The following is a 16,231-nucleotide window of genomic DNA, read 5'->3' on the forward strand; positions in this document are numbered from 1 at the left end:
AAGAGTGGTATAATAAGTAAGTAAAGGTGTTTCTGGATTTAGTTATATAACTTTTATAAAAGTTCATTTTGGTCATGGGTTCCCTAAAAACTGGGGCTTCCCTGGGGCTCAGATGGTAAAGAATATAGCTGCAGTGCAGGAGACCCAGTTCAATCCACTCACACTTCCACTTTACTTTACTAACAATTAATTAGTGGCTGCACAGTCAATGTAAGAAACCCACCAGTAAATCTAGACAACTGGTTTTGAATTGTCCTCCCCATAAGTCACCGAGGCCAATCTTTAAGATTTAAGGGGGATCACTTAGAGAAGTGCCTAATTTAGGGCTTTGAAAAGAGATCAAATTTTTTTTACCAGGACTGAGAAAATCCTTTTGTGATTGGCTGTCACAAAGGTAGAGATTTAGATAGCTAGGTAAATTCAACAAACATTCCTTCATGCTTCAAGTCTTATCATTAGTGACATAAAAGGTCAGAATAAAAAACTAATAGGAATCTAGATATTTCAAGTGTAATTAATTTTGAAATATGGCATTCAAAATTATTCCTTGCATTCAAAAGACAAAACCCCTCACAATCTTTATGAACAGAACAAACAATTCTGTGACTCTGATTATTTCATTGAATAAATTCACCAAATATTTGTCCATTTCCTACTGAATTACCTGTTCATCAAGCACCAGGCACAAATTTCTGCCCTCATGGAGCTTACATTCTAGAGTGGGAGAAAAGAGAGCACACAAAATACATATGGAGTATATTATATTGTCTGTTAAATAATGAATAGGAAAATGAGAAAAACAGATCAGGAAAGATATACAGGGAGTCAAGGGTATAATTTTAAATAAAATAGTCATGAAAAGCTTTTCTGAGAAGTTGATATTTGAAGAAAGACCAGAAAGAAATGATGGAATGAGTCATGTGGCTATTTTGGAGAAAAGCATTCCAGGAAAGGCAAACGAACAGGCACTAAGGCAGGAGAATGTCTGACATTTTTCAAGAAAACCTTGAGGGGGCCAGGGTGATTGGGATGAGGGGGGAGAGAGAGCAGCCTGGGGGATAAGGTCAGAAAGGACATCGGGAGTCCAAGCTTCAAAACCTTTTAGGTCATTGTAAGCTCTTTGGCTTAACCACTGAGAAAGAAATAGAAAAATCACTGGAGAGCTTTAATGAAGAAAACACCCAAGAAATAAGAAAATCAATGGCTCCAAGTGTTTCTGTTGAATTATTCTGACAACAGAATAAAGTCAAATAGCTTTAAAAAGAGATTAAACATCCTTCACCAAAGACAGCAATGAAATGGGCATCCGTAATGTGGATTATGGAGCATACTGTGATTTGTACTGTGTATCCGGTTAAGTTAGAAACTGTGTTTCCCAAACCCCTTTCTCTAGTGTGACTGCCCAATATACCTGACCACAAGGGGAATAGGTGTGAGACCTGGAAGGTGGAAGGAGGGCAGTCCAGTAGTCATTACTCTGTGAGGGTCTCATCGTCAGATGCCGTGGTAGACGGGTGCAGAGGTACCGGGCAGACTTCAGCCGGTTCTAACTCTCCTCCATTCCCCATCTAGCATCTTCCTGGTCACTAGTCCTGTTACCCAACAGTGGCTGGAGTCACCGAGCACTTCACTGTGAGGCCACAGAGGTGGTGAGCTAATAAGTGCCTATAGATTTCCACCCCAGTTTGCCCTTGGCAGTCCAACCTGGTAGCTGAAATGCGTGTTATCTCAGATTGATTCTCTGCTCTGATGATCCAACTATCCTTCCTTCACTTCCACAGCTCCTTCTGCAATAGTGGAAGGCCTAATTTTTATGATTAATCCTTTATCCCATAACAGTCATTAGTGACTCTGCTCCTGTGCCCGAACTTGCCCAATCTCGCCCATCTACAGAAAACTGTCTGTTTACTTTGACATTTGATAGGTTTGGGTGAAATCCGGGAGTTGGTGATGGACAGGGAAGCCTGGCGTGCTGTGATTCATGGGGTCGCAAAGAGTCAGACACGATTTAGTGACTGAACTGAACTGAACTGAAACTTAGCTAAAATCGGCAAGTTTGGGAAAGTTTGTAAAGTAAAGTTAAATCCTTTGCAGGACGTGTTTGGTTCAAGCCAATAATGTTTTAAGACTTTTTCAGAAAGGCTTTCTCTGCAGCAGACGGAATGTGGTTTTATAGGCTGATCCAAGGTTTAAGAATAACATCTAATCCCAAATTCTGCTTCCGAATGCTGTCAATTTGGAAAATGAGAGCAGATGTTGACAGAGATGTATTTGCCAATCTGATGCCTCAGCAAACACTTTGAAGGAAAGACAGTGTGAGACTACATTGAATAAATATCCTCATTTAAATTTATTTAAAAAACCCTTTTGGCTGTACACCCTAAAGGTGACACCTCTCAGATGACGACTACAAAAGGGTGTTGTCAGTAAAACATAGCAAAGTTTTTGTACTTTAGTATCACAGCTACAACCTAAGAAACCCACATTAAAGAGAATCTTTCTGCATGTTTCCATTTGAAATGAAAATGAATGTCTGATTTATTCATCAGTGATTCCAGACTTCAGAGTTTCTCCTTTCTAAACGTATTGAGTGCATTCAAGTTGCTGCTCAAAGAGCTTATAGCTGGTATGTCTGAGTAAGAGATGTGTAGATACACTTTGAAAAAAAAATACAAGTTGTGTGGCACCATCTTGATTTTTATTCAAGCAAAACTCCCATTTAATCTGAATTTGCACTATTTGTACAACTCAGTGTTTGGACTTTGTGAAATGCAGAATGTCTGCAGAAGAGCAAGAGTCTTCAACAAATTAAAGATTAAAAAGAAAAGTCTTATGTTACTTGTTAAGTATTGATCCAAAGTCAACAACAATTTTTTGAGTTAATATACTTCAGAAATTCTCTATTACAATGCTTTATTAATCTTCCTGGCCATCCCGTGCACTGACTTTACAGCATATGGACATTTGGAGAGAGTAAATAACATGCATATTCTTAACACCAGTGAGGGGCAGAGCTACTAAGTGCCTGCGTGCATGCTCAGTCAATTCACGTGACTGAGTCATGTTCAACTCTTTGTAACCCTATGCACTGTAGCCTGCCATGCTCTTCTGTCCATGGGATTCTCTAGATAAGAATACTGGAGTGGGTTGCCATTTCCTCCTCCAGGGGATCTTCCTGACCTAGGGATGGAATCTGCAACTCCTGTGTCTCTTGCATTGAAGGCAGATTCTTACCCTGGCATACTGACTGCCAATGAGAATTCCTTTCTTCAATCTCTGTCATAGTAGTGTGTAAATAACACTACTGACCCCAATATTTATTTCTCATTTAATCCTTACCAGAAATGTGATAATTCTCCTATCCTCAATCATAAGTACTGAATAATTAACTTCTACTTGAGTGGTTTCATATTAAATTTTATTTAAATTTCTTTTCTAATTCCATTAAGGAGTACAAAGAACTTAAGCCAGAGGATTCCACATGCACCCTTTGGAAACTTGGCAACATTGAGTGAGTGACTCTCTAAGCTTCATTGTTCTCATCCACAAAAATAGCAGCCAGATCACCTTACCCCAGGATTGCAGTGAGGGTCAAATGCAGTCAGATATTCAATAAGCATTAGATTCACTTCCTTTCCTAAAGGTTTCAGAAAATAACACTAGTTGGGATACATTATTTGGTTTGGATAGTTTCAGCAAATACTTAAAAAAAAGAATCTTTGATAAAATTACCCTATGTAAGCCACAGTATATTTTACAAGCTTCTAATATAGAATAAAGTCTGGACCAGTGGGATACAATGCTTTTTAACTGCTGGTTAATCTCCACAGATTAACCAGTTACAACCAGTTCTCCAGGGGAGGAATGGGGAAGGGGGAGAGGAGATAAGATGCTTTTGGAACCATTGTATCCTAGGTATCTTCCAACTTGGGCTCACATTTGTAAGAGCTGACATGGGCCCAAAAAGAATGACTCTGTTATGCCAAGTCTGTACTATTTTCTAATTTTTAAAATCAATCTTAAATGTTGTCATTTATGTATATATTTCACTGTTAAAAGAAGATTTTAGCTTGTCATGAAATAGCATAAACCAAAATACTACCAGTCTTTTTTTAACAGCTGGGAATCAAATTTAGCTGGAGATAAATATACCAGTTGTGAATCCCATACTTAAGATTAGTGGTCTTAAATACAACACTTTATTAAAAACCTTACTTTTCTACTAACTTTTTATTCTATTATTATAGCTCTTGCTTAATATAGTTAGTGTTAGGATGTCACTACCATTTAGTAATTTATATCAAGTTTTCCAACATTTCACTGATTTATTGACCTATGATCATACTATGCTAATAGTTAGATATCTAGACTTCCTTCTTCAAAGTTTTATTTTTTTCCTGCAGTTACTTATATTTAACTTGCTCTAAAAAGAAATCGTCAACAAAACAAAAGTCTATGGAATGGGAGAAAATATTTGCAAATGATGTAACTGACAAGGAGTTAATTTCCAAAATATACAAACAGTTTACACAATTCAATATCACAAAAACGAATGACTCAATCAAAAATGCTCAGAGACCTAAAAAGACATTTCTCCAAGGAGGACACACAGGTACACGAAAAGATGTTCAGCATCACTAGTTACTAGAGAAGCATAAATCAAACCCACCCCACAATGCAGTATCACCTCACATCAGTCAGAATGGCTACCATCGAAAGTCTACAGATAATAAAGGCTGGAAAGAGCGTGAAAAAAAGGAACCTCTCCTAGGCTATTGGAATGCCAACTGGGGCAGTCACTACAGAAAGCAGTATGGAGACTCCTCAAAACAGTATAGAGGTTTATGGAGGTTTCTGAGAATAGTGTTTAGAGTTCCTAAAAATAGAGCAATCCCACTCTAGGATTCTTCCAGAAAAGGACATACATCTGGAAAAGATGAAAATTCTAATTTGAACAGATACATTACTCCAGTGTTCACAGCAGTATTTACCAATAGCCAAGACAGGGAAACTTGAGTGCCCATCAACAGATGATTGGTTTAAATAGATGTGGTATATATATTAATACAATGGAATATTAATCAGACATAAAAAGAATGAAATATTGTCATTTGCAATAATATGGACGTACATAGAGAAAATTATACTAAATGAAAATATTATATATTATTTATGGAATATAAAAAATAATACAAATGAATCTATATATGAAACAGAAATGGATTCACAGACACAGAAAACAAACTTATGGTTATCAAAGAGGAAAGGTAAGAGGAGAGCGATAAATTAGGAATATGGAATTAACAGATACAAACTACAATAACAGATAAGCAACAAGGATTTGCTATAGAACACAGGGAATAATATTCAGTAACTTGCAATAACCTATAATGGAAAATAATCTGAAAAGAATATATATGTAATACTAAAGTACTTCGTTATACACCTGAAAATAACGCAATGCTGTAAGTCAACTATACTTGAATTAAAAAAATAAAATACCTAATTTGCTTTAGACATTCAAGTAAGTGAGGTAAAAGGAAATCTTTTCTGCATTTTGGATTTTCTTCTGACTTCAATTACCATTCTTTACTCAGGGTGCATGTGGAGATTTTTGTTTTTGTTTTGCAAAGGTTGGAGAAGGCAATGGCACCCCACTCCAGTACTCTTGCTTGGAAAATCCCATGGGTGGAGGAGCCTGGTAGGCTGCAGTCCATGAGGTCGCGAAGAGTCAGACACGACTGAGCGACTTCACTTCCACTTTTCACTTTCATGCGTTGGAGAAGGAAATGGCAACCCACTCCAGTGTTCTTGCCTGGAGAATCCCAGGGATGGGGGAGCCTGAGGGCTGCTGTCTATGGGGTCACACAGAGTCGGACACAACTGAAGCTATTCAGCAGCAGTAGCAGCAGCAGGAAGTATGTGGGACTTTGTTTTCATTGTTTTAATTTGTGGGTAGTTTGGGTTTTGGGGGACAACTTTCTTAGGAAAGAATCTGAAACCAGTGCTGCTTAGAAGCCCCTGAGAATGGATACTGAGCTGTGACTGCATCAAATCTATTGGGGCATTAATTTTTCAATTATTTAATGAATTTCCCATTTTAATGGCTCTGAAAACCCCTCTTGGGCTTAAAGCTCAACATTCAGAAAACTAAGATCATGGCATCTGGTCCCATCACTTCACGGCAAATAGATGGGGAAACAGGGGAAACAGTGGTAGACTTTATTTTTTTGGGCTCCAAATTCACTGCAGATGGTGAGCGCAGTCATGAAATTAAAAGAAGCTTACTCCTTGAGAGAAAAGTTATGACCAACCTGCTGCTGCTTCTGCTAAGTCTCTTTAGTCGTGTCTGACTCTGTGCAAACCCATAGACGGCAGCCCACCAGGCTCCCCCGTCCCTGGGATTCTCCAGGCAAGAACACTGGAGTGGGTTGCCATAGCCTTCTCTAAAGCATGAAGGTGAAAAGAGAAAGTGAAGTCGCTCAGTCGTGTCCGACTCTTCACGACCCCATGGACTGCAGCCTACCAGGCTCCTCCATCCATGTGATTTTCCAGGCAAGAGTACTGGAGTGGATTGCTATAGCCTTCTCCGAATGACCAACCTAGACAGCATATTAAAAAGCAGAGACATTACTTTGCGAACAAAGGTCCGTCTAGTCAAGGCTATGGCTTTTCCAGTGGTCACATATGGATGTGAGAGTTGGACTGTGAAGAAAGCTGAGCACCGAAGAATCGATGCTTTTGAACTGTGGTGTTGGAGAAGACTCTTGAGAGTCCCTTGGACTGCAAGGAAATCAACCAGTCAATCCTAAAGGAAATCAGTCCTGAATATTCATTGGAAGGACTAATGTTGAAGTTGAAACTCCAATACTTTGGCCACCTGATGTGAAGAGCTGACTCATTTGAAAAGTTTGAAGGCTGGAGAAGAAGGGAACGACAGAGGATGAGATGGTTGGATGGCATCACTGACTCAATGGACGTGAGTTTGAGTAAGCTCCAGGAGTTGGTGATGGCCAGGGAGGCCTGGCATACTGCAGTTCATGGAGTCACAAAGAGTCAGACATGACTGAGTGACTGAACTGAACTAAACTAAAAACTCCTATCAAAACAAGTAACATGAGCCTACACTCACAGAGTATCTATTACTCAATAGGCACTGCTTTCTTTGTCTTGACGTATATCAACTCCTCCTTACCACAATGCCAGTGGTAGGTAGTTACTGCTGCTGCTGCTGCTGCTGCTAAGTCGCTTCAGTCATGTCCGACTCTGTGCAACCCTATAGACGGCAGCCCACCAGGCTCCCCCGTCCCTAGGATTCTTCAGGCAAGAACACTGGAGTGGGTTTCCATTTCCATCTCCAATGCATGAAAGTGAAAAGTGAAAGTGAAGTTGCTCAGTCGTGTCCGACTCTTTGACACCCCATGAACTGCAGCCTACCAGGCTCCTCCGCCCATGGGATTTTCCAGGCAAGAGTACTATTACCCACTTATTCTATACACAAAGAAACAGGCACAAAGCTAAGTCACTTGCCAGAGGACACACACGGAAGTCACAGAGCCAGGATTCAAGCCTGGGAGTGCAGCTTCAGAGCCTCGTGCTTCTGTGAAAAACAAAACAAGTTTAAAAATCCTTGGTTTTATACTGAGTTGGCCAAAATGTTTGTTTGGGTCTCTCTGCAAGATATTTTATTTGACTAAAAAAAAAAAAATGTTGTATAATGTCTTTGAAAATGTTTCAAAATTTTAAGTATATTCTAAATAAAGTGTTTTTGAACTGTTTTCACTTTAACCAAACATTCTGAATATAAGCTACTGTCCAACAGAAGTGCACTTTAATTTACCATGCACAAGTGTGTTAAATTTGAGGATTATCTAGATGTTCAACTTTTAGGCTGAATGATTAAAACAAAACTTGCTGTTTGTTACTTGTTTCTCATCTCAGAATTTTGCAGGCATAATTTCAGATATGTTAAAAAAAAAAAAAACTTAGCCTTCACATTGAACGAAAATTCTATGGTAAAATGAAGAAGTAAAAACTGATGAAAGCAAATCTGAAAAAAAATGGTATAGATGATCTTATTTACAAAGCATAAAGAGAAACACAGAGATAGAGAACAAACATACGGATACCAATGGGTAAAGGTGGGGCTGGGATGAATTGGGAGACTGGAATTGACATATATACACTATTGACACTGTGTATAAAATGGATAACTGCTGAGACCCTACTGTGTGACGCAGGGAACTCTACTGAATGCTTCATGGTGACCTAAATGGGAATGAAATTTAAAAAGTGGGGATACCTGTACGTGTATGATAGATTCACTTTCCTATGCAGTAGAAACTAACATAACATTGTAATACAACTATACTCCAATACAAATTAAAAAAAAAAAAAGATTCATGAATGCATAGTTATCTAGCTAGGTAGAAGAAAAAAAGGAAGAAAGAGAGAGAGAAAGGAAGGAAAGAAGGAAGAATCCAATCATTTGTGTACCAGAGACTAACTTAGGTGTATCATATACCTGGTGTTTGGACAGGCAAAATCACTCCATGTTCTTTCCCACAAAGAATAGGCACACTGCAGATAGCATCACTTTTTCCCTCCTCAAACACAGTTCCACTCAGTGAGGGACTAGAAAAAGATCTGAGAGACACTGGAGAAAAGATTAGAGCTGGGGCATCCATATATTCACTCTAATACTCATTCCTTAACTGCCAGAATAATCTCCACAAGCATTTAACAACCACTGTCTGGAAATGGCAACCCATTCCAGTGTTCTTGCCTGGAGAATCCCAGGGATGGGGGAGCCGGGTGGGCTGCCATCTATGGGGTTGCACAGAGTCAGACACAACTGAAGCGACTTAGCAGCAGCAGCAGCAGTCCTTGAAATGTTTACTCTTTCTTGTTTTCTTTCATGTATATATTCAATACACATATACTCTTAATCCTTCAATACACATGTACTTCTATTGCACATATGAAAAAAGAGTCTCCGAGAAGTTTTACTGCAGTGAATTTGCCCAAGGTTGCCCTACTAATTAAGCTTACTAATAACCAACCTTCATTGTACCATTTATGTATTCTGATTATTAATACATAATAATGCCTTCAAAAACAGTCTAACTTCAAACTATAATATGGTTTATGTCCTAGAAAAATGACCTTATTAATATGTATAGAAACACATTAATTTTATTTCTTGATATCCGGCAGTTTTAATAGTTTTAAAAGTTCTAATTCATGACCTTGAGTAAAATACATATCAGAGTTAGTGAAACTATACCGCTTTTTTTTCCTTTTTTTTTTTTTTTGCCCAGTTAGTCGGTAATTAAGAATGTGCTTTAGTTTTTAACATCATAAAAGTGAATAAGTAACCACAAAATCTAAAAATCTCTTCTCAGACAGTTAACTCATTTCATAGATATAAAGGGATTCATTAATTAGTTGTAGATTAAGGTTTGCCTTGCATATTATCAATGATTTAATGTTCTATGATTCGGTAATTAGATAATATAATTACAACATATTAAAATCTCTTTTATCATTACAGAATTTAGTGGATAAATTGGAAGAAAATTGTTTAAAACTTTATAGTTTCATGAGAATCTGATGGTGAAGGGGCAGAGAGAAGACAGACAAGGAGAAGCAGCACAATTACGAGGAATCTAGACTATACCAGTGTGGCTCAAAAAAAGAAAAAAATTTTTAGCTCCAGGGACACTCGCATTTTCAAAGGCCATCCCCCTCAAATGGAGTCCCTCTGGTGAAAGCACAGTGAAGTCTATCCTGAGGACAACCCCCCAACTACTGACTTCTTACAGCCCTTGTGTCCTATCTTCAGGATCCACACTTTGACATTCACTATTAGCTCTGAAAAATCTCCAATTTCAAATCTAGTAAACAAGAAGAATGTCAAGGAAGCTGTGAAGAAGGTCCTCACCTGCATTCAGATTCTGACGCTGAGGACCCCTGAAGTTATACTGAGAAGCATCACGAAACCGCCTCTGCACCACCGGGACCGTTTCTTTGAATCTTACCTTGAGACATGCCCAGAACAGCCGTGTACATCTGCAGGATCTATAGACAATTTAAGACAATAATTGTGGACATCTTGCTCTGATCACTTCCATTTCTACAGTGAGAGAGAAACGAATCCTGGGTCCCTCTTATGAGCAATTTAAAGAGCAAGGGTCATGCACATACTGTGTGTACAAACTCACCGGCAGATATTGGCTATTTTACTTCCATGAAGTAAAAGGAAGAGTGAATAAAAAGAAGAAGCAAAGAAGAACACAGGGTGAGAACGGTGCCTCAGAAAATCAATTCCAAGACAAGCACTATCAGGTCCAAGGAACAAACAGGAAATTTGAAATTCTAGGATAAGTTTGCTCATACCAGTAGCATCCATGTTTTGCTTAAATGAAAAGTTGTTTATGTACACTGCAAATGACAAGAAAGAAAGAGCATGGGCACTGAAATCAGAGGCCAGGGCTTGAATCTCATATCTATCACTGATGAGCTTCATGACACTGGGGCAGTTGTCTTTCTAAACTTTAGTTTTCATACATGTAAAATGGGTATAACAACATGAATCTGAAAGTCTTCTTGAGAGAATAGAACATGGTAAGGTACATGAGGTGCCAAGGAGCTAAGCACAGAATAGGTTTGTAGCCAACACTCCTTGACAAGGAGAATTTCCCACTGATGTTGAGTAACCGAGAATGCACTGGTATGCTCAAACATCTGCCTCTGGTGAGCTTAGTGGGCTCAAGACTTCCCAATGATAGCCAGTTTAGAGGCTTTCTCCTCATGGAGTCCAGGTAACACAAGTGGTCTATAGTCATACACTACCCAAGCGACTGAACAGCTTGTCTTAGATAACGTAAAATGGATGACAGTATTTCACATCTCTTATTATCAGAAAATGTTTCTGAGGACAGGCACTGCCTGGGGTACCTAAGCAGTAGCATCTATCTACACCATATTCTATATTGCACTTAGCATAATGCATATGTGAACATTTCCTCTAACGAGCCACAGTTTCTATGCACTAGCAACAGCAGGGTATCTGAAAGAGAGCTGTAGCTTCAATAAAATAAATTGTGTTCATATTTGTTTGACAGTAATCACTCAGGAGTTAAGAATCGGTTTCTGCTTAATAATGTTTTATTTTTAAATTTGGAATCCCTTTATAGGTTAAAAAGTTGTAGCAGGAGACAGAGAATCAAAAAACTTGGCTTAATTTCATTCCCATTACCTAGGCAGCTTTCCATACATAAAGCTCTGAGATAAGTGCCACAGGTTATTTAGATAATTTGAATGCACACCCACCATGTTGGGTTACAATCTAGCTGAAGAACGGGGTGGAGGGTAATATGGCAAGCACATAATTATAAAGCATAATATGGTAAATTCTTACTGATTGGAACTACAGAAGTTAGACAAATGCTAATCTCTCATCGTCCACGGCCACCAATAACTAGAGTCTCTCCCCATACTTGGATTTGGTCTCAGAAATCCTGCCAACACGATTCACTGTCAAGCCAGCAACCTTGATCAGAGTCAATAATCTATTTAGTATCCCTAAATCATGATATTGCTGATTCTTGCTGGAAATACACAAATGACCTAAGAGAATTGATTCATTCATTAGTAGTTGTTGGGATATTAACATTCCTTCTTTGGACAGAGAGGTCCAACATTACCCAGGAGAAAATAAGAGCTTTCATAAGGATAAAGAACTACCATATCTTGATTATTACCAAGGTGAGTAATGATCAGAAGTGGAAACAAAAATTGGTGGACTAAGGTTACTGCAAAATAGACACCAAGGCATTTAAACAGAACATTGTCAAGAACAGAATGAAAGCAAACTGAAGGATTTTTTGGGCTACTTCTAAACCATGGGCCATTGTTTGTAAATCCCTGACCTGTGACCTAAATATTAAAGATATGGGAACAAAATTATCAATGCAAATCTTTAAACGTGATAGCACAGTTGACAACTCTGACCCACAGGAAGTCCTTAGTAGAGTTCCAGGGACCAGAAGTAAATTCATCACTTTGCCAGAGGCAGCATCTAACTTTTAAAGCTGGTAAATACACTTTCAGGCCAAGTTACAGCTCTGGAAATCCAGAAAAAGTTGTGTGTGCTGTGCTAAGTTGCTTCAGTGGTGTCTGACTCTTTGCAATCCTATGGACTGAAGCCCACCAGGCCCCTCCCTCCATGGGATTCACCAGGCAAGAATACTGGAGGTGGGTTGCCATGCTCTTCTCCAGGGGATCTTCCTGATCCAGGGATTGAACACACATCTCCTGCGTCCTCCGCATTGACAGGCAGGTTCTCTGCCAATAACACCACATGGGAAGCCCGGAAATCTAGCAAAGGTTAGAAGGAGATAATAGGAACTTAGCAAATTAATGAAGTGTATAACATTATGGAGCTAGAAGTTTCAATTGCCTCAGTAGTTGTCTATAGTGACCCATTTCAGAATCAAATAGGAAACTAATTTTGATCTTTTTTCCTACTTGATAGAATGAAGAATATTGTGAATAATGGTTGCTGTTGTTCAGTTGCTCAGTCGTGTTTGACTCTTTGGACCTCATGGGCTGCAGCATGCCAGGCTGCCCAGTCCTTCACTATCTCTGGGAGTTTGCCCAAGCTCATGTTCATTGAGTCCATGATGCCATCCAACCATCTCATCCTCTGTCATCCTCTTCTCCTGCGTTCAATCTTTCCCAGAATCAGGGTCATTTCCAATGTGTTGGCTCTTCACATCAGGTGGCCAAAGTATTGGAGCTTCTGCTTCAGATTCAGTCCTTGCAATGAATATTCAGGATTCAGGGTTGATTTCCTTTAGAACTGACTGGTTTGATCTCCTTGCTATCTAAGGAACTCTCAAGAGCCTTCTCTAGCACCACAGATTGAAAGCATCAATTCTTCAGTGCTCAGCCTTCTTTATGGTCCAACTCTCACATTCATGCATGACTACCAGAAATGTCATAGCCTTGACAATGTGAATAATGGTAAGAATAATAATACTCTTTATCATGTGCATTCAAGCAATCTTTAAAAATACATAATTTTTCTACCTTCAGTAAATGAAAAGCAAAAAGCTTTGTTGCCTTGTGCCTCTATATACACTATATACAGATATAAGTATAGTTTATAGCACTTTTCTGTTTTCCTTACTAGAAACTTCCTTTCTAGAGAGAGGAGTGTTTTATCCAGAAAATGACGGTGGTTGGCCCTATGGCTTTTTAAAATTTACTTTTTATTCCCCTATGAATTTTATATCCCAGAAAATTGCTTAAGTATTATAGAAAAAAATTTCAAACAAGCTAATTTCTGCCAAAGTTTTTATTTGCATTGTAGTTGGTGTTATTATGGTAAGATTCCCAAAGAGATGCATGAATTTCAGAAAATTTTATGTGAATATTTCCAAGGATTCATTGAACATTCTACATTTTGTATGACAGAATCTTGAATAAACTTCTAGAATTTATTTTCTATGAATTTTTTGCTTCTCTAGTATAGAAATATAATTACAGATCTCCTCCAAACACATAATAGTTGAAATTTTGGCTCAAATCAATATAATCCACAATATACATTGAATCCTTCTTGTTTATATTTAATTTTGTTACTTTCTTAAAAAAAGGCCCTATGATAAATCTTTCTTTCAAGATTTTTTTTTAAATATTGTCTTCAAACAATTTTTAAGTTTCAAAAGAGAAAAATGTCCCATAGAATGTGCTGCTGGAAAATCTATAACAATATTTGCATTATTTTTATTCTTATCCAGTACTTAATATGTGTTAGGCACTACACTATGAATGGAAAACGGTTTGCACCCATAATGAGCTTCAGATTCTTCAATGGAGATAGAAATATAAGTATAAAGTCGCTGTCGGAAACCAGATATCATGCTTCATTTGTCAGGCCGTGTGTCTTGGATCTGCTACTTAACTGGAACATTTGTAGGCTAGAAAAATGATACAGATGATCTTACTTACAAAACAGAAGTAGAGATAGAGACACAGAGAACAAACATAGGGACATCAAGCGAGGAAGGAGAGGGAGGATGAACTGGGAGATTGGGACTAATATATATACACTACTATGTATTAAACAGGTAACTAGTGCGAACCTAATGTATATACAGGGAACACTCCTTGGTTCTCAGTGGTGACCTAAATGGGAAGGAAATCAAGAAAGAAGGGATACATGTATACATACAGCTGATTCACTTTACTATATAGTAGAAATTAACACAACATTGTGAAACAACTATACTCTAATAAAAAGTAACAATAAAATTCACTAGAAAACTTAAAAAAAACTTAAGATTAAAACTGACATATTCTTTAATTTTTTATGTAGTAAAAAAACATTTAATATGTGATCTATCCTCTTAAAATGTTAAGTGCACAATACAGTATTATTAGCTACAGGCATGATGTTGTACAATTCATCTCCAGAACTTACTACACTTAAATAACTGAAACGTTACACTCCTCAAATAGCAACTGTCTACTTCCCTTTCCCTGCCCAGCCCTTGGAAACCACCATTCTACTCTCTGTTTCTATGAGTTTAACTCGTTAAGACAACTAGGCAGAATCATACAATATTTGTCTTTCTCTGACTGGTTTATTTTACTGAGTATCATTTCCTCAAGCTTAGTTCATGTTGTTACATAGTGCAGGATTTCCTTTTTAAAGGCTGAATAACAGTCCACTGTATGTCTATACTGCATTTTTCTTTACCCATTCATCTGTTGATGGATATTTGGGGTTTTCCACATCTAAGCTATTGTGGATGATGCTGCATTGAACATGGGAATGTGAATATCTTTTCGAGTTCTTGATTTCAGTTGTTTTAGATGAATAGCCAGAAGTGGAATTGCTGGATCCTATGTAGTTCTATTTTTAGCTTTTTGAGGAACCTCCTACGGTTTAGGAGTTGTACCATTTTATATTCCTATCAACAGTGCACAAGGCTTCCAATTTCTCCACATCCTTGCCAACACTTGCTACTTTTTGGGTTTTTGATAATGGCCAATATTCTTGGTTTGCTTCTGTTATCTAAAAAAAAAAAACAAAAAACAAAAAAAAAAAACCCTGCTTCCCAATCAGCGACAGATAATTCCTGTATCTCAAATTCTGGCAGATAAAAGAATTTTAAATTGACTAATTCAGCAACATACAACTGAAAGAAATGGGAATAACAAAAGATTTTGAAAGATATTCTTGATAGAAATTCTTAGTTTGCTCATGATTTTCATCTATGGACCCTAAAAGAAATGAGCCCTGTTACCAGGTTTGCTGTTGGGTAGCATTGGAACAAATTCAGTTATATGTGTATTACCAAAGATCCTTTTGGTAGAAACCCACTGGAGAAATATCTTTTATTCTTTAAGTACTAGGGAGAGCTTTGCTTCCCTGAGAAACAGATGTTTTCTCCTTTTTTAACTGGCCCTTTCTACATTTCCCTTAAGCTGTCAAGAAATTCAGTGCCAAATTCTGTGTTCAAATATAGCGATTGAGAGGTCTGAATGGTCTTTGTGTTATTTTTTCTCCATAAATTTTTCATTTAATTTTTGGAGAAAAGTAAGCTTCTGTTTAAAATTTGGAAAAAAATTTATTGTTAAATTGCATATATTTTTGCTAAAGTGGTTATGTATTTCTTGCGGAATAACATGAAACATGAGCCATAATTAATCAATTCGTATTTTTTCTAAAATTAGGTAAACATCAATATCATCCATGATTATAACCCAGATATTAAATATTTAGAAGACTGTTTTGTGTGTCACTATAAATAGTTATGGAGAAGGCAAAGGCACCCCACTCCAGTACTCTTGCCTGGAAAGTCCGTGGACGGAGGAGCCTGGTAGGCTGCAGTCCATGGGGTCACTAAGAGTTGGACACGACTGCGTGATTTCACTTTTACTTTACTCTTTCATGCATTGGAGAAGGAAATGGCAACCCACTCCAGTGTTCTTGCCTGGAGAATCCCAGGGACGGCGGAGCCTGGTGTGCTGCCATCTATGGGATTGCACAGAGTCAGACACGACTGAAGCGACTTAGCAGCATGAATAGTTATAAGTAATCTTTCTTATTTTATCAAGTAGTCCTATTCAAAAAAGTATCTTATATTCATAAAATTGTATCTCAAGTCAGATGTAAGAGTATATAAATGGGCAGTTCCTTTTCACCCCTAGAATA

At 37.9% G+C, this 16,231-nt stretch overlaps 1 protein-coding gene across 2 annotated transcripts in view; it reads right to left on the reverse strand.

Moving 5' to 3' along the window:
- Positions 1 to 16,231, reverse strand: part of KCNH7 (potassium voltage-gated channel subfamily H member 7) — a 528,547-nt gene that overhangs the window by 461,369 nt on the left and 50,947 nt on the right. The gene's annotated exons all lie outside the window — the stretch shown is intronic.

The sequence above is a fragment of the Capra hircus genome, chromosome 2 (genome assembly GCF_001704415.2).
Source record: "Capra hircus breed San Clemente chromosome 2, ASM170441v1, whole genome shotgun sequence".
Taxonomy (NCBI): domain Eukaryota; kingdom Metazoa; phylum Chordata; class Mammalia; order Artiodactyla; family Bovidae; genus Capra; species Capra hircus.